The sequence below is a fragment of the Meles meles genome, chromosome 2, assembly GCF_922984935.1.
Source record: "Meles meles chromosome 2, mMelMel3.1 paternal haplotype, whole genome shotgun sequence".
NCBI classification, from domain to species: Eukaryota; Metazoa; Chordata; class Mammalia; order Carnivora; family Mustelidae; genus Meles; species Meles meles.
This window is the reverse complement of record NC_060067.1, coordinates 184,788,037-184,807,096: the sequence shown is the minus strand read 5'-3', so window position 1 is coordinate 184,807,096 and position 19,060 is coordinate 184,788,037.

Genomic DNA, 19,060 nt, shown 5'->3' with positions numbered 1-19,060 from the left:
CTCCTAGAAGGAAAAAAGAAGGAAAAGAAGTGGCATTGGCAATGATTTCTTGTAGGTAACACCAAAGGCACAGGCAACAAAAGCAAAAATATGCAAGTGTGACTTCTCAAACTAAAAAAAATTCTGCAAAGCAAAAAAATAAAAAATTGAAAAAAATTGAAAAGGTAGTATATGGAATGGGAGAAAACATCCACAAAGCATACATCTGTTAAAAGATTAATTCCAAAATATATTGGAAGCACAAGTCAAGAGCAAAAAAAAAAAAAAAAAGTTAATAACCCAATTTAAAAAGGGGCAAAGATACTAAATAGACTTTTTTCTGAGGAAAAGGATTACAATGGCCAACAGTTATATGAGAGTTCTGAACATTACTAATCATTAGGGACATGCAAATCCAAACCACAGTGAGATATCACTTGCTAAGATGACTATTAAAGAAAAGAAAGAGAGGTAACAAATGTTATGGACTAAATCTTTTTATTCCCCTAAATTTGTATGCTGCAATCTAATCCCCAGTAGATGGTATTTAATGATGCAGCCTTGAGAACATGATTGGGTCATGAATGTAGAGCTCTCATAAATGGAAACTATTAAGGAAAAAAAAAAAATCCCAGAAAATTCCCTTGTTCTTTCTGCCTATAAGTGTACAGCAGGAAAACAGTCTTTGAACCAGGAAGCAGGCTCTTGACAGGATCTGAGTCAGCCAGTACCCTGATGACCTTGCAGAAGCATGAGAAATAAATGTTTACTGCTTATGCCACTCACTTGATGGCATTTTTGTTACAGCAGCACAACCTGATAGACAATAAGGGATGGCAAGGTTTTGGAGACAAAGAACATTTATATACTTCATAAGAATGTTTGTTGGTGCAGCCACTATGGAAATTCAAAAAATTTAAGTTCAAGTGCCATATGATACAGCAATTCCACTTCTGGGTCTACATCCAAAGGAATTGAAAAAGGATCTCAACATGATGATCTGCATTTTCATGTTTGTTGCAGCATTAGTCATAACAGGCAATAAGCATGGAAATAACCTCAGAGGATGGAAGAGTAAAGAAAATGTGATATTTATATAAAATGGAATAGTATTCATTCTTTAAAAAGAAGGAAATTCTGACATTTGTGACAACATTGGCTAACTTGGAGTAAGTTATGGTAAGTAAAATATGCCAGTAATAGAAGGACAATTATTCACAGACATGTATCCCTGACGCAAATAAGACATTATATGTTAATTCAAATAAAAAAATAAATTAGAAAATAAGATATGAGTCACAGAAAGAAAATTGGTGGCGTCAAATCTTCTCTTATGCTAACAGTGAAATGTGAGTAAATAGAAAGGAAAGCTGAAGGAGAAAAAAAAGGACAAATAGTACATGATGCCACTTATATGACAAATCTACAATAGTCAGACTCATAGGAGAGAGTAGAGTGGTGGTCGCTGGAGGGGCTGGAGAGAGCAGAAAATAGGGAGCTATTACTCAAGGGGTACTAAGTTTTAGCTATGCTGGAGAGATCTGTTTTCCAGGATAGTGCCTATAGTTAACACTCCATTACATACTCAAAAGTTGGGTAAGAGGGTAGGTAGTACTTACGTGAAGTGTTCTTAAACACCAAAAAAAAAAAAAAAAAGAAAAGAAAATAAGTGAAAAGGGTAGGAGAAAACTTTTGGTGGTGATGGGTAACTTTATGGCATACATAAATATATATACCTTTTTGTATGTCAATCATACTTTAATGAGGTGATTTAAAAATTTCCTTGTCCCTAGGGATGGCTTGGTGGCTCAATTAAGCATCTGACTTCAGCTCAGGTCATGATCCCAGGGGCCTGGGATTGAGTCCTGGGACAGACTGCCTGCTCCGTGGGGAGTCTTCTTCTCCCTCTCCCTCTACCCCTCTCCTTCTGTTCTCTTTCTTTCTCACTCTCTCAAATAAATAAAATATATTTTTTTAAGATTTTATTTATTTATATGCCAGAGAGAGAGAGCACACAAACAGGGGGAGCGGCCGGCAGAGGGAAAAGCAGACTCCCCTCTGTGCAGGGAGCCTGATGTGGGATTCCATCCCAGGATCCTGCGATAAAAGACCTGAATTAAAGGCAGCCACTTAACCGACTGAGCCACCCAGGTGTCCCCCAAATAAATAAATAAAATCTTAAAACAACAACAATAATAACAAAAACTCACTTGTCCTGAATGTGAGCCATGAAATTGTGATAACTTCCATTTGTCTGAAATTAACATATAAACATGAACCTCAAAAACCTACCTTATGGTGCTTTTAAGAAGTGTTACAGAAGGGTTCCAGAATTGATCCAAGGGAGCAAACAGGCAAGAATAACTAGAAAATTATTTGTAAAACGTAAAGCTATGGAGGAGACATGAGTCCAGATGGTACAAGATATCATAAAGGCCCCATATGAAGAACCTACTGAGAATGGAACAAACAGTGAGCAAAACAGAACATTGAGCACTGCAGTAGAGCTACTATGTAAAAGTGATGCGTTCTGAAATTAAGAAGGCCTACAAATCAATGGGGGTACTGATGCATTATTCATCCACTATATTTGAAAAATGGCTAATTGAAAATTTTCTAAGGGATTCTTTACTCCACAAAATAGCATTATTGACCTTTTTTATGTAGAAAATACCATTATTGAATATGAATAAAACTTACATGAATTAATGCTACAAAACATGGTGAAAAATTAATACTTATCCAGTGATAGAACAGCTGCATTCCTAAATAACTATCAGAAATAAAGGAATACAGTAAATAGTTATTTACAAGTTTAGGTAAAAGGGTGATTTTGCTATGAAAACAATTAAAAAGTAATTTCCATTTATAATTATGAAAAATAGTCATTAATACTTACAGAACATAATTATCCTGATAGCAAACCTATGCACCCCTAGTTATATTTGTTAGAACATCATAATTTATCTCAGTAATCACACATTAGTGTCAAATCCAGTCTTACAAATGGGCCTCATAAAGCAAGGTGCTTTCTATTGGAGCATTTTAATTGGAAATATGATGGACTACTCCTTATCCCCTGGTAGATATAATAGAACTGCAGTATGTTAGGCTTATTTTCAAAACTGTAGAGAATTTTAATATGCATTTTTAAGAAATAGTTTCTCAATGATTAAAGTTTAAAGCATGACAATTGAAAGCAATGTATTTATCAAGAGTCTTATCATCTCAATGAGAAATGAAATCAACACTTTCAAAATTCTAAATAATTGGAATATATTTTGCTCCCCCCCATATGAGAAACAGTGGGTAACTCACTTAAAATAGCAACTTTTTGTTATTTGAAATTATTAGTCTAGATAAGCAGCAGATATTTTCATACTGCTAAGGTAATTACAGGTTGTATTCAATTTTAACTTGTCACTAATAACAGCCTTGTATTACATGGGTCAGTGTTGAAATGTATAAAAGATTTTTCTCTCTGCTTTCAAAATTGCCAAATGCACATACATGAAAACACACAAAAAATGATCATTTATATCCCTTTATTATTTTCTTCCTCTTTTTTTCCTGCTTAATATTGAGAGCAGAGTATCTCGTAGCTATAAAGGACATCTCAGGAAACTGTAAAAGAATTCCTTAAAATTAACTTTCTTTTCACAGGGAAAGAGTGTGAGTTTATTTGTCTCAGGAAGATTTTTTAATTGAAATTTTAGATTATAATCTTGATGGATTCCTGCTTGAAAATGTAATGAGTTCGATGGATTAAAAATAATAGTGATTTTGTCCTGAAAGTGAAGTAATAGATTTTCCATGTTTAGATGGAATTGGGTTTTGGCAGAGGGGTTAAGTGACTATAGCACTGATTTAAAGAAAAGCAAAGAAAGAAGCCAATGCATTAGCCTTGTGTATTTGCCCCAAGCCTTTTTTCCCATTACTAAAATGAAATGGAATAAGAACTCAAACACACAGCCTGTGAGTTTGGATGGACTTGCTCTATTACCCAAATTAATTCTCTTTATTTCCTTCGGTTTCATATTTTAGATTAGCTTTAAGGGCCACTGGAAACTCCTGTTGGCCTGTTTTAATGTATTCTTCTACAGCAATTGAATACCTTGCCTCATATTCTCGAACAGCAAGGGAACTCCTATTAGGGACCTTGTGAACTAGCAAAAAGATTTCCCTGGTTTAAGAGAGTGAGAGAACTTTCTTATAACTGACAGAAAATTTTGGCTTGCTCTGACTTAGACCCATCCTAAGATAATTCTTAGGGTCTAGAGACTATCAAGATTTAGTAATATGAGCTACTGAATTTAGATATTTGGGTTAGAATATGTTAGTAATGTTACTGCACTAAACAAGCTACAAAAATGGTACTTGTAGCATTCTGCTTCTTTCCCACCCATACTAAACTGTTAAAATTAACTTCTATGTTTTATTCAATAAAATCGCTAGTAGTACTTTCTTGGGATGCCTGGGTGTCTCAGTTAGTTAAGTGTCTGCCTTTGGCTCAGGTCATGATCCTGGGGTCCTGGGATTGAGTCCTCCATTGGGCTCCTTGTTCAACAGGGAACCTGCCTCTTCCTCTGTCTGCTGCTCACCCTAGTTGTACTCTCTCTCTGACAAATAAGTAAATAACGTCTTTAAAAAAAAAAAAAAACACTAGTATTACTTTCTGATTAAATGAAAGTCATAAATGAGGATACTTAGTGTGTGTATAAGTATAATTTACTAGATAAATTAATAACAGAAACTAAGCCTACCATTATATCAATCTCAACACATTCCAAATCCAGCTTTTTAATCTCAGTTTGCCCCAAGATAACTCTATTCAAATATTAGAAATATCAATCCTTGACATCTCTGTCATCCTAACATCAAGTCCAAATATTTTTTCCTGCTAACATATTCTAAGTGAAATATTTTAAAATATAGCAATATCCCATTAAAATGGAAAAATCTATGAAAAAGGAAAGGTAGAGTTTTAGGATAACAGAGTATAGTAAAAAACAGAATTTTGTTAATTTGTTGAGGTTTATATTTTTCTCAGAATAGAAAACCCTTATAAGCTAAAGTGATAGCCAGAATTTCACCAGCCACATGGTACAACAAGGCACAAAGAAATCTGACTGGATTGATATGACCCCATATCACTGATGTGGCCAGACCTGTGTATTAGCTGAGTATCATCCCAGCTTATGAATTATATAGTATACCATACTTTCAGATGACTTGTTTGTCTTGTTTTTGTTTGTCATTTTAAGCAAGCTACTAAGTGTCAATCTCTCCCCTACTCCTGTTAATTGCAGTTATTTTAGTTAAATCATTTCTTCTCCCACAGTCCTGTATTAGGTATATGCTGTGTGGTAAAAGCAAATGACTTTCCTGAGGTCTTACAGAAAAAGGGATATGCATGTAAATCTGTTAGAGACGGTGTGTAAGAGAAGTGTGCTAAGGTTGGCATGCTGCTGATGGATCAATCGAGGAAACATTCTGAGGGAGGGTTGGTCTTCCAGTAAATATTTGTAATACTTACTATTACCTATTTCTCTAGAACATAAATATAGGTAAAGCATCTAAGGTTTAGTGATTCTGAGACTAAAAGAATAACAATAATAACTGTGAATATTTAAAACTTGCATTCTTGGCTGCTTGAGAAGAAATGCAAAGTACAATGCAGGACAGCCATACAAAATCCTTTCAAACAAGTGGAGTAATAATAAATACATCAGTAACAGTAAACAAAATAGCTAAGAACTTGTTTATAAATACTTTTTATTGCTAGACTTTTTTCTCTTTCTCTTGATTCATAGAACTTACATTTCTCCTTTACAGCATTTGTTGGATTGAGAGTGAACAATGTTCAAAAAAGAAAACAGGCCTATCTGTGCAACTATAAGCTGAAACAATCAAGTGATTTTTTTTTTTTTAAAGAAACATGAGTCACCGTTCAAGTGGCTTAGAGAATATGGGAGCAGATGCTGAAATAATAAACATCTTGCATTATTTCATTTAGAGGAAGCTGTATAAATACCATCATAAAATAAAGTACTTGGTGCACTCTGAGAAATATGTCATCCTCAAACAAATGCCTTTTTTATTGCTAGCAAGAAGAACACAGATGGCTTGGTCTGCTCATTTTGGTATTTATTAAAATAAATTTACTAAAGAGTAGATAGGTGCCTCATTATTTTCAAGATACATTCAGTGTTGCAGAAATATACTGAAATGTCTTTCATAAAGGCTGCCCAGGACCCATATGACATTGTCATCTATTATGAAGTTGTTGGAAAGAAAAATTATTTTTTTCCAAGTAATTCTAATAATCAGTATGGTTAAAATATTTTGACATTTTCAAATGGCACCAAGGTGAGAAGTACTAGGAAAAGTTTAAGGAATAAGTCACCTTACTCATTCATTCTTTATTACAAAAAAAAGACAGATTATTTATTTTAAAATTTTCATAGCCATAGTTCTCTTAAACAGAGTCACAGGCTTAAAGAGGATTGTTTTCAGTTTTTATAAGGAAACCAAATCTGTGGGGGGAAAAAAAAACCGAACTACCCTTGCCCTTCTGGCTTGTCAGTATTTCAGTATTGCTATGACTAACAACCTTGATTTATAAAAAAAAAATGCTTCTTTATTTTTCTCATAGGTGTATCTTTCAACATTATATTGTCATATCTTTGATTTTTAATAAGTTGTTATAATACATCTAGGTAATTTTTATTACTTTATTTAAAAATACTGCCACTTTTGAAAATAAATGTGCAGAAAAAAAATACAAGCTGATTGCTTCAGAGCTTTAATCCACAAAGTTTTCCATTTCTATCCTGGGAAAAATACAGCAATAGTTGATAAAAATGCACTGTTGAAAATAAGAATAGTTGAATAATAAATCACAAATATACTTCAGTTCAGTTTGAATTTTTTAGATAATTGCCTTTATTCCCTGTTTCCCTGAAGTAAATGTACATACTCAAAAACAGATCCTATATTTTACGCTCCTGGGATTTGAAATGCAGTAGTCACTAAGAAAACATTTTTCAATTGCATATTAGCATTTGTAGTACAAATAATTCTGCTTAATTATCATTGCTTTAGTAATTATTTTTTGAGCCAAGGATTATATTTAGTCATTTTATATTAATAATTAAATCTGATGCAGTGTAGGTTTAATTTCTTCTTGTCTATCTATGATATAGAATAATCATTCTTAATAGTCTGAATATATGCATTTATTCTCTTTAATGTATTTTTTGAGCAATAACACAATTTTGAAAGAATTATAATGTGGTGCTTCTGATTATGTTTTAAAAATCTTATAGAACTTTCTTACTTTCCTCAAGGTTTTCATTTCTGAGATCAGTGGTTTTCCCTTTTAATAATACTACCAAATGTATATTTGATGAATGGCTCATAATATCTTTCCAGTCGTGGTAACATGGCCTTTGATGATTGAATGTATATTTAAAAACATCTGTTCTGAGATAGAAGGTATACATTACTGAGCAGTTTTAATCCATTGTTAATTCAGAAACTCCCTGTGTAGCCTCTAGGTTTAGAAATGCATGGTCATGCTGAAAAAAATAAATAAAAAATAAATAAATAAATAAATAATAAAAAAATAAAAAATAAAAATAAATAAAAATAAATAAATAAATAAATAAATAAAATGAAAAAAAAAAAAAAAAGAAATGCATGGTCATGAAAGAAGATTTAATGTAACTTTGGTACCTGTCTGCTCTGGTGGTTATTTCCTTGCAGCTCCAAAAGTATACTCTGTGTTATAGACTGTTGTATTATAAAATGTTAAATGTCATCTATTAGAGGTGAAAATATAGGTTTATTTAATATAACTTTTCTAAATTTAAGTTAAAAAATCTAAGGCCTTTCTCTAGAAGAAAAATGAAATGTTAGGGTGGGTTTTTTTTCACTCATTTTTGTTATTTAAAAGGCTTTTTACTTTTATTTATTTAAATTCCAATATAACTAGTGTACATTATATTAGTTTCAGATATACAAGAGAGTCATTCAATAATTCTGTGTTATTCAGTGCTTATCATAAGTGTATTCCTAATCCCCATTACCTGTTTCACCCATCCCCCAACCCACCTATTCTCTGCTAACTAACAACTAGTTCTCTAGTTAAGAGTCTGTTTTTTTTTCTTTGCTTGTTTTTTTAAAATTCTTTCTTAAATTCTAATTTTTAAAAAATTCTACATATGAGTGAAATCATGTGGTATTTCTCTTTCTCTAAGTTATTTTACTTAGCATTATTCTATTTTACCATGTTATTACAAATGGCAAGATTTCATTCTTTTGTATGGCTGAGTAGTATTTCATTATATATACCACCTCTTCTTTATCCATTCATCTATCTGTGGACACTTGGGCTACTTCTTTATTTTGGTTCTCGTAAATAATACTGCAGTAAACTCTGGGGTGCATATGTCTTTTTGAATTAGTGTTTTCACATTCTTTGGGTAAATACCCAGTAGTGGAATTACTGTACCTTATGGTAATTCTATTTTTAATCTTCTGAGAAATCTCCATACTGTTTTCCGCAATGGCTACACCAGTTTGCATTCCCATCAGTAGGCAAGGGTTCCTTTTCTCCACATCCTCACCAATACTTGTTACTTGTGTTTTTGGTTTTCACCATTCTTACAGGAGTGAGGTAACAAATCACTGTGATTTTGATTTGCATTTCCCTGATGATGAATGATGTTAACATCTTTTCATGTGTCTCTTGGCCATCTGTATATCTTCTTTGGAGAAATATCTGTTCTGTCTTCCCACTTTTAATAGGATTATTTGGGGATTGTGGTGTTGAGTTGCATGAATTCTTTATATATTTTGGATATTAACCCATTATCAGATATATCATTTGCAAATACCTTCTCCCAGTCAGTAGGTTCTCTTTGTTTTGTTGGTTGTTTCCTTTGTTGGCATAAGTTTTATTTTGATATAGTCCCAATAATTTATTTTTGCTTTTATTTCTTTTGCCTTAGGAGACATACTAAAAAAATTTTTGCTACAGTTGGTAACAGAGAAATTGCTGAAGCTGCTATGTTCTAGAATTTTTATGGTTTCAGATCTCATTTAATCCATTTTGTGTTTACTTCTATGTGCAGTATGAGAAAGTGATCTAATTTCATTCTTTTGCATGTAGCTATCTAGTTTTCCCAATATCATTTGTTCAAGAGATTGTCTTTTTCCCTTGCGTGTTCTTGCCTCCTTTGTCGAAGATTAATTCACCATATAATCATAGGATTATTTTTGAGCTCTGTTTTCTGTTTCATTGATCTCTGTCTATTTTGTGCTATTACCATACTGTTCTGATCATGACAGCTCTGTAATACATCTTGAAATCTGGGATTGTGGTACCTCCAATTTTGTTCTTTTTCAAGATTGCTTTGGTTATTCAGGGTCTTTTATGATTCCACACAAATTTTAGGATCATTCATTATAGTCCTGTGAGAAATGCTGTTGGCATATTGATGGGGATTGCAATAAATGTGTATATTGCTTTTAGTAGTATAGACATTTTAGCAATATTTGTTCTTCCAATGTATGACCATAGATTATCTTCCCACTTTGTGTCCTCTTCAGTTGCTATCATCAGCATTTATAGTTTTCAGAGTACATGTCTTTCACTTCCTTGGTTAAGTTTATTCCTGGGTATTTTATTATTTTGGATGCAATTATAAAAGGGATTGTGTTCTTAATTTCTGTTTCTGCTACCTCATAGAAATGTAACTGATTTATGCATATTGATATTGATATATATGGATTTTGTATCCTGTGACTTTATTGACTTCATTTATCAGTTCTAGTAGTTTTTTGGAGGAGTCTAGATTTTTCTATATGTAGTATCATGTTATTTGCAGAAAATGAAAATTTTATTTTTTCCTTACTAAGTTAGTTGCCTTTATTTTTTTCCTTTTTTTTTCTTTATTACTTTGTCTTATCTAATTGCTGTGATTAGGAATTCCAATACTATGTTGAATAAAAATGGTTAGAGTGGGGCACCTGTGTGGCTCAGTGGGTTAAAGCCTCTGCCTTCAGCTCGGGTCATGTTCCCAGGGTCCTGGGATGGAGCCCCACATCGGGCTCTCTGCTGGGCAGGGACACTGCTTCCTCCTCTCTCTCTGCTGCCTCTCTTCCTACTTGTGATCTCTGTCTGTCAAATAAATAAATAAAATCTTTAAAAAAAATGGTTAGAGTGGATATACTTGTCTTTTTCCTAGGGGAAAAGCTCTCAGTTTTTCACCATTGATGATGATTTTAGCTGTGGGTTGTTTATATGTGGCCTGTTTACATTGAGATCCCTCTAAACCTACTCTGTTGAAGATTCTTATCTGGATTTGTACATTGTCAAAAGCTTTTTCTGCATCTATTGATATGATCATATGTGATGTACCACACTGATTGATTTGTGAATATTGAACCACCTTTGCATTTGAGGAATAAATCCCACTTGATCATGGTGAATACTTTTTTTTAATGTGTTGTTGGATTTGGTGTGTGACTATGTTGTTGAGGAATTTTGTATCTATGTTCATCTGAGAGATTGGCTTGCCATTCCCTTTTTTTGTAGTATCTTTATCTGGTTTTGATATCAGGATAGTTCTGGTCTCATAGGATGAATTTGGAATCTTTTCTTTCCCTTTTATTTTTTTAGAATAGTTTGAGAAGAAAAGGTATTAACTGTTCTTTAACTATTTGGTTGAATTTACCTGTGAAGCCATCTGGTCCAAGATTTTTGGTTCTTGGGAGTTTTTGAATGATTGATTCAATATCATTGCTGGTTATCAGTCTGTTCAAGTTTTCTACTTCTTTCTACTTAAGTTTTTGGAGGTTATATGTTTGTAGGAATTTATGCATTTCTTCTAGGTTGTCCAATTTGTTGGCATATAATTTTTCATAACAGTCTCATATAGTTTTGGATATTTCTGTGGTGTTGTTTGTTTCTTGTCTTTTATTTTTTTATTTTGTTTGAGTCTTCTCTCTCTCCTCCCTGGCCCTTTTTTATGAGTCTGCTTTAATTCTTCTCAGTTTTGTTGATCTTATCGAAGAACCAGCTCCTGGTTGCACTGATCTGTTGTAATGCAGTGTGTGTGTGTGTGTTTAATTTTCTACTTCTTTTCATTCTACTCTAATAGTTGTTATTTCCATTCTTCTGCTGGTTTTGAGTTTTGTTTGTTCTTCTTTTTCTAGCTCCTTTTAGGTATAAGGTTATTATGTAGTTTGAGAATTTTCTTGCTCCTCAAAGTAGGCCTATATTGCTATAGATTTCTCTCTTAGATCAGCTTTTGTGGCATCATAAGAATTTGGGGTTGTTGTGTTTTCATTTTCATTTGTGTTCACGTATTGTCTGATTTGCTCTTGATTTCTTGGCTGACCCATCCATTGTTTAGTAGCGTGTTATTTAACCTCCATGTATTTTTCTTCTTTCCTGATTTTTTCATGTGGTTGATTTCTAGTTTCATAGCATGTGGTTGGAAAAGATGCATGATATTTGTTGACATTTGTTTAATGACCTAACGTGATATATTCTGGAGAATATTCCATATGCATTTAAAAAGAATATGCAGTCTGTTATTTTAGGATGGAATGTTCTCAATATATCTGTTAGATTCACCTGGTCCACTGTGTCATTCAAAACCACTGTTTCCTTGTTGATTTTCTGTGTGGAAGATCTATCCATTGATGTAAATAGGGTGTCAAAATCCCCTACTACTACTGTATTACTACCAATTATTTCCTTTGTTTTTTAATAGTTGCTTTGTGTGTTTGACTGCTCCCATGTTGAGCTCATAAATATTTACAATCGTTATAAACTTTCCTTCAGTTGCTTCCTTGATGATTAGGTAGTGTCCTTTTCTGTATCTTATAATTTTTGTTTAAAGTCTGTTTTTTTGTTTGTTTGTTTGTTTTTTCCTATATGACTATTAGTACCCTAGCTTTCTTTTTACTTCAAGTTGCATGATAAATATTTTTCTATCCCTTCACTTTCATTCTGCTTGTATCTTTAGGTCTGAAATAAGTCTCTTTTTTTTTTTTTTTTTTTTTTTAAAGATTTTATTTATTTATTTGACAGAGAGAGAGATCACAAGTAGGCAGAGAGGCAGGCAGAGAGAGAGGAGGAAGCAGGCTTCCCGCAGAGGAGAGAGCCCGACGTGGGGCTCGATCCCAGGACCCCGAGATCATGACCTGAGCCGAAGGCAGCGGCTTAATCCACTGAGCCACCCAGGCGCCCCTGAAATAAGTCTCTTACAGGCAGCATATGGATGGGTCTAGGTCTTTTATACATTCAGTTACCCTATGCATTTCGATTAGAGTGTTTAGTCCATTTGCATCAAATAATTATTTTTTTAAAGATTTTATTTATTTATTTGACAGAGATCACAAGTAGGCAGAGAGGCAGGCAGAGAGAAAGGAAGGGAAGCAAGCTCCCTGCTAGATCGGAGCACCCTGAGACCATGACCTGAGCTGAAGGCAGAGCCTTTAAGCCACTGAGCCACCCAGGTGCCCCCATTCAAATAATTATTGATAGGTATGTGCTCATTGCCATTTTGTTACTTGTTTTATGGTTGTTTTTGTAGTTCCCTGTTTCCTTGTTTTCTTGGTCTCTTTTTTCATGGTTTAATTTCATTTTTTATTGATGTAGTCAGATTTTTTTTCTATATTTGAGCGTCTATTACTGTTTTTTTAATTTGTGACTACCATTAGGGTTTATATATAATATCTTATACACACAGCAGTCTATATTGATAGCCACTTAAGTTTGTACAGATTCTAATAGCACCGAATTGTTACTCCTACCCCCTAAGTTTTAGGTACATCATGTCATACTTCACAACCTTTTTTATTTTGTGAGTTCCTTGACTGATTTTTAGAGATGTACTTGAATTTACTGCTTTTGTGCTTCCTACTTTTCTTACCACTACTTAGAGTCTTCTTTTTCACTCAGAGAATATCCTTCAACATTTTTTATAAGGCTGGTTTAGTAGTGATAAATCCCTTTAACTTCGGTTGTCTGGAAAAATCTTTATCTCTCCTTCTATTCTGAATTATATTATATTGCTAGATAGAGTATTCTTGGTTGTAGGGTTTTTGTTTTTGTTTTCTTTTAGAACTTTGACTATATCATGCTACTTTCTTCAAGCCTCCAAGATTTTTGGTGGAAAATCAGCTGATAGCTTTATGGGGTTTCCATTGTATGTAACCTTTTTCTTCTCTCTTGTTGCTTTTAAGATTCTCTCTTTATCAGGACATTTTGCCATTTTCATTATTACATATCTTCATACAGACCACCTTGGGCTGATTTTTGGGGGGCCTTATTGTGGCTCCTGGATCTGGATTTCTGTTTCCTTCCCAGATTTGTGATGTTTTAGTTTTGTTTCTTCAAATAAATTTTCTGACCCCTTTTCTCTCTCATTTCCTTTTGGGACCCCTATAGTGCAAATGTTTTTTATGTTTGATGGTATCACTGAATTCACCTAATCTAAACTCATTTTTTTATTCCTTTCTTTTCTCTTCTGTTTACCTGGGTTGCTTTCCATTACTTTATCCTCTAGGTTGCTGATCCATTCTTCTGCTTCCTGTAGTCTACTATTAATTCCAGCTAGCATATTTTTAATTGAACTGAATTGAATTTTAAGGTCCATGTCCCTCCAGCACATGTTCTGAGATTCATAAATAAATCTTCCCATATGTTCTGGGCATTTTTCAAACTGATTCTTCTACATTATGTCTAAATGGGGTTGTTCATTGGGCTGTCTCTTTAAGAGTGGAAACTCACTTTCCTATTGCCTTCAACTCTCCCAGAGAAGAGCAGCATTTTGAATTTCCTTGTGTCACGCATCACTTGTAAAAACTCATGGAGTTAAATGCCTCTGGTTAGCAAAGCCAAATGTTAGAGGGATTCATCTTCCCAGTGCAGAACTCCTGTGCCTTTTGCCTGAGGTGGGGTCTGCTCATCTCCCTTCCCCATGCTTTGGTGTCCCTCCCTCCTAGAGACAATCTCATGTATTGTTTTAGTTGTCTGACCATATCCACCCTCTCTACTTTTTTTCTGTTGTAGCCTGTTGTCTAGCTGTGGAGAGTTTGTTCTGCCAGTCTTTGGTTCATTTTCTTGGTTATTTACATTGATGCAGGGGGGTTATCTAGGTGTATCCATGGGAGGAGGTGAGCTTAGGATCCTACCATTCTGTCATTTTCCCAGAAGCCTTTCTACTCCTTGAGGTTCCAAATATTTTCTTTCTATGAAAAATGTCTTCATTGAATAGACAAAGGTATTTCCTCATTCATTTGCAGTTTCATAAGACTTGAAATAACTCTTTCTAGAGGAAAGCCCTTTACTAGATTTATTTAACCAATAAACTAGGAAAAAAAACAGAAGTACTTAATAATTAATAACAAAGAGGACCTAACAGTTGCAATGTGTTACACAATTCATTTTATTAAAATAAAGGGAAAATGAGAAGTTTCACTCAAATTGAAGTATCCCAAATATTTTAAACAATAAACTTTAAATATAAATAATTATAAAAGGAAGTATAATAACATTAAATAAAATTAAAAAATGAAGACAAAAGTAATTATCCAAATCTTAGTTCTCTAAATGCCAAATAACCTATGGCTAAGGACTCTACAAATTTGCATTGACAGCAATTCTAAATGGTACTTAACCATACACCTTTATTAGCACTGTGAAACATTTTTTTTTTAAGTTAACACATTTAATTGTTGTAAAAATCTGTCACTTATATTTTTATTTAGTAACTACTATGATTGAGATATTGAGGATAGTAAAATAAAATGTATTCTTAGGAAGCTTTGTATCATCTTTGGTCAAAACTATTATTTTTGGGGCGCCTGGGTGGCTCAGTGGATTAAGCCGCTGCCTTCGGCTCGGGTCATGATCTCGGGGTCCTGGGATCGAGCCCCGCGTCGGGCTCTCTGCTCCGTGGGGAGCCTGCTTCCTCCTCTCTCTCTCTGCTTGCCTATCTGCCTACTTGTGATCTCTCTGTCAAATAAATAAATAAATAAATCTTTAAAAAAAAAAAAAACTATTATTTTTGTAATAAAAATTTCTCCATATATTTTTATTTCACTTTTTACAAATAATCATTTATTTTAAGATAATAAATTTATAGGAGAAAGAAGAAATAATACGGAAATAAAAAATAATATGTAAGAGATAATATGAAAATCCAGTATATCCTTTACCCAGTTTCTTCCAGTGATAACATCTTATATTACCAGGATATAGATATTGATATTAAAATGATGAGTTTTGTGTATTATAATAATATATTTTGAATATATTTGTATATCTGTATTTGGATTTTCTGTTCCATTGATCAATTGCCTATTCCTAGTCTAGATTACTATAGTTTTGTAAAAATCTTAACATAGAATATACTGATTTCTGCTACTTTTAGTTCTTGAAAATTGCTTCAGATATTCTGGTTTCTTTATCTCTCCATTTACATGGTAATCTTGTCTACTAAAAAAAAATCTTGGGACGCCTGGGTGGCTCATTTGGTTAAGCGGCTGCCTTCGGCTCGGGTCATGATCCCAGCATGCTGGGATCGAGTCCCACATCGGGCTCCTTGCTCAGCGGGGAGCCTGCTTCTCCCTCTGCCTCTGCCTGTGCTCATTCTCTTGCATTCTCTCTCTCTGACAAATAAATAAATAAAATCTTTAAAAACTAATAATAAATAAAGAAATAAAATAAAAAATCTTACTGGCACATTGTCTATCTTAACAGATGTCATATGCAGAAAAGCATATGACAAAAATTCAACGTTGTTCCATATAAAAATTCTTACGAAACTGAGTAAAGAGGAAACGTACTTCAGCATAATAAAGGCTGTATATGGCAAGCCCACAGCTAACATAATATCAACAGCAACAGTGAAAGGCTGAAGCCTTTTCTTTAAGATCAGGAACAAGACAAAGGTGTTTCCTTATTACATCACTCCTATTCTACGCAGTACTGAAAATCCTAGCTGGAGCAATCAGGCATGAAAAAGAAATAAAAAGCATCCATATTGGAAAAGAAGAAGTGAAATCGTCTCTGAAGATGATATAACCTTATATATAGAAAACCCTATAAAAGTCCACTAGAAAAGTTAGAACTAATCAACAAATTCAGTAAAGTTGCAGGACACAAAATCAACACACAAAAATTAACTGCATTTCTACACACTAACAATGAAAACCTGAAAAAAAAGAAAACCATCTCATTTATAATTGCATCAAAAACAATAAAATATTTAGAAATAATTTTAACCAAGAAGGTGAGAGATTTGTACACTGAAAACTGACACTGATGGAAGAAACTGAAGAAGATATGGACAAATAGAAAGAAACCCTGTATTCATGAATCAGAAAAATTCATATTGTTAAAATGTTTGTAATTCCCCAAACCATCTATAGAGTCAGTGCAATCCCAATCAAAGTTCCAGTGACATTGTTCACAAAATAGGAAAAAAAAACAACAACCCAATAACTTAATATTTGTATGGAACCACAAATTTTAAATTACAGATTCTAAATAGACAAAGAAGTTTTGAGAAAGAAGAACAAAGCTAGAGGCATCACACTTCCTGATTTTAAGCTGTATTACAAACGTATCAAAATAGTCAAAATAGTACTATGGCCATAAAATCAGGCACACAGACCGATGGAATAGAATTGAGGAGCCAGAAATAACCCATGCATTTATGATCAACCAGTATTATAACAAAAGAGTCAAGGACACTCAATGAGGAAAAGATACTCTTTTTAGTAAGTGACCCTGAGGAAATTAAATATTCATATACTTTAAAAGACTGAAACTAGACCCCTACTTACACTGCTCACAGTAATTAAAATGTATCAAAGACTTAATTAAGTATAAGACCTGAAGCCATAAAACTCATAGAGGAAACCAAAAGCACAGCAACAAAAGGAAGGAAAAAAAAATGGTGGGAAGTAAAGTTTCTGAGTCATATATATTTATCTTTTAAAGACCTTACTTTTCTTTTATCATTAATTCTATGTACTTATTAGCTGGTAATTTAAGCTTTATAGCAATATTTTGCTGAAAATGCCAAATTTGTCTCATTTTCAAAACTCTATCTTTTAGTTCTTTATCCCATTTTATTAAAACGTAAATATCATGACAATTGTGAAGGTGTAGATTCTTTTTGTATTTCTCATTTGTTAAGGGAAGGTATCTAAAAATTATTTGTGAACATAATGATGGCTATTGTTTTTAGGTCACCATGTGTTAAATTAAGAAAAGTATTTTCTAATCCCAATTTAAAACATTTATTATACGGAAAGAGTAAAATAGATATATATAGTTCAGCTGAAACTTGAATCATAAACCCTATGACGTTAAAGTCCATGCTGTAAACAACTTTGCAATATGGTCGCTTCTGATTATCTTTAGTTATATTAAATTATATCCTTGTTTTAAAACATAATTATGTCATGTAAACTTTGTGATGGTTATTTTTAACATTAACTGATAGATCTAACTATGATACTACAGAATGTCTTATCTATAGCTGAGGTAAAAGAGCAACAAATAAGCCATTAAAAATAATTTGGACAGCATGTGCATGTTTTTAGTGGGGAAAACATCTTAGATTTAGAATTAGTTGTGTACTTTCCTCATAAAATGAGCAGCTTTCAATATGTTTCTAGGCTTTGGAAAATATTCATAATAGTCTATTACACTAGGGACTAACAAAAACTCATACTGGCCTTCTCATGTGAGTGGCCCACATCTAGTCCTGTGAAAACCATACGTAATCTATGTGGAAGAACTGTGCCCCCAGAGTGGTTTTTTTAATTGCTGGGGAGTCATATACCCCAAGTATGTCACTGACCCAGAGCTATGTTTTGTGTTATTTTCTTAGTGTTAATAATTTCCATACCATAACAATAGTGTAAATTCATATTTCATAACTACCATATCATATTCCCAGTCCTAAACATAGGCTGGGGTTTTGAATTATCATAGAACTACTCAGAACCTAAAGGAAAAATAAGCATTTTGTTCCCTCTGGCAGTTACGCCAATATTTTCTGTTATTCCTTTCATAGAAGAAGGAAAACCTCAAGTGCTCTCTTTTTAAGCAAAAGATGGCTTACAACTCTCAGCTTTAAATGGTCCCAAGAGCTTGCTTCCTGTGTATCTGTGGGGATTAAAAACAAAGCCCAAAGCTACTAGGGTATATTTCCAAGTCCAATTTCCACCAAATTACCTCCAACTTCCATAGTGTTTGATCAAATTCTTTACAATTCATGCCCCATTTGTTCATTCCATAGAGATTTCACCTTTTTTTTGTTTCCTGAAAGCAAGAGCTATGATTTAAAATGCTTTGCTGTTTTCATTACTCTGTTTTATCCAGACATTTATAGGAACAGAATTTATTTTCTTTAGCCTCTGATGCTTTTTAGCTAGAAAAAAATATTCTACCTCATTGTTTATTGTATTTATTGTAGTGAGTGACTATTTTGGAAGTATAACAAACATTTTTTAAAAAAGTACTATATTGCATGATGCTGGTATAGTTAAAAGTTACTATGATGTTAGTATAGAAATTTAAATATATGAAAGAGAACAGAGAACTCAAAGGTCACACTGTATACATAAAAATGTAGTAGCTCAATAAATTAGGGAGGAAATAGTAGGAGGTAATAGACAACCTGAAATATTTAAAAGGAAAAAAAATGGATGCTCATGTTATACCATAGAGAAAACTAAAATTCCAATAGGTGAAAGTTTTAAATGTAAAAAAAAAAAAAACAAAACACTCTAGGAAATCACATTGGGGCACCTGGGTGGCTCAGTTGATTAAGTGTCCAGCTCTTGGTTTCTGCTCAGGTCATGATCTCAGGATCATGGGACCGGGTCCCATGTTAGGCTGTCCACTAAGCAGAGAGTCTGATGGAGATTCTCTCTTTCCATCTCTCTCTACCCCTCCCCCAACTCGTGCTCTCTTTCTAAAATACATAAATCTTTAAAAAGAAATCACCTCAACATTTTAGAAGTGGTCCACTTAAATAAT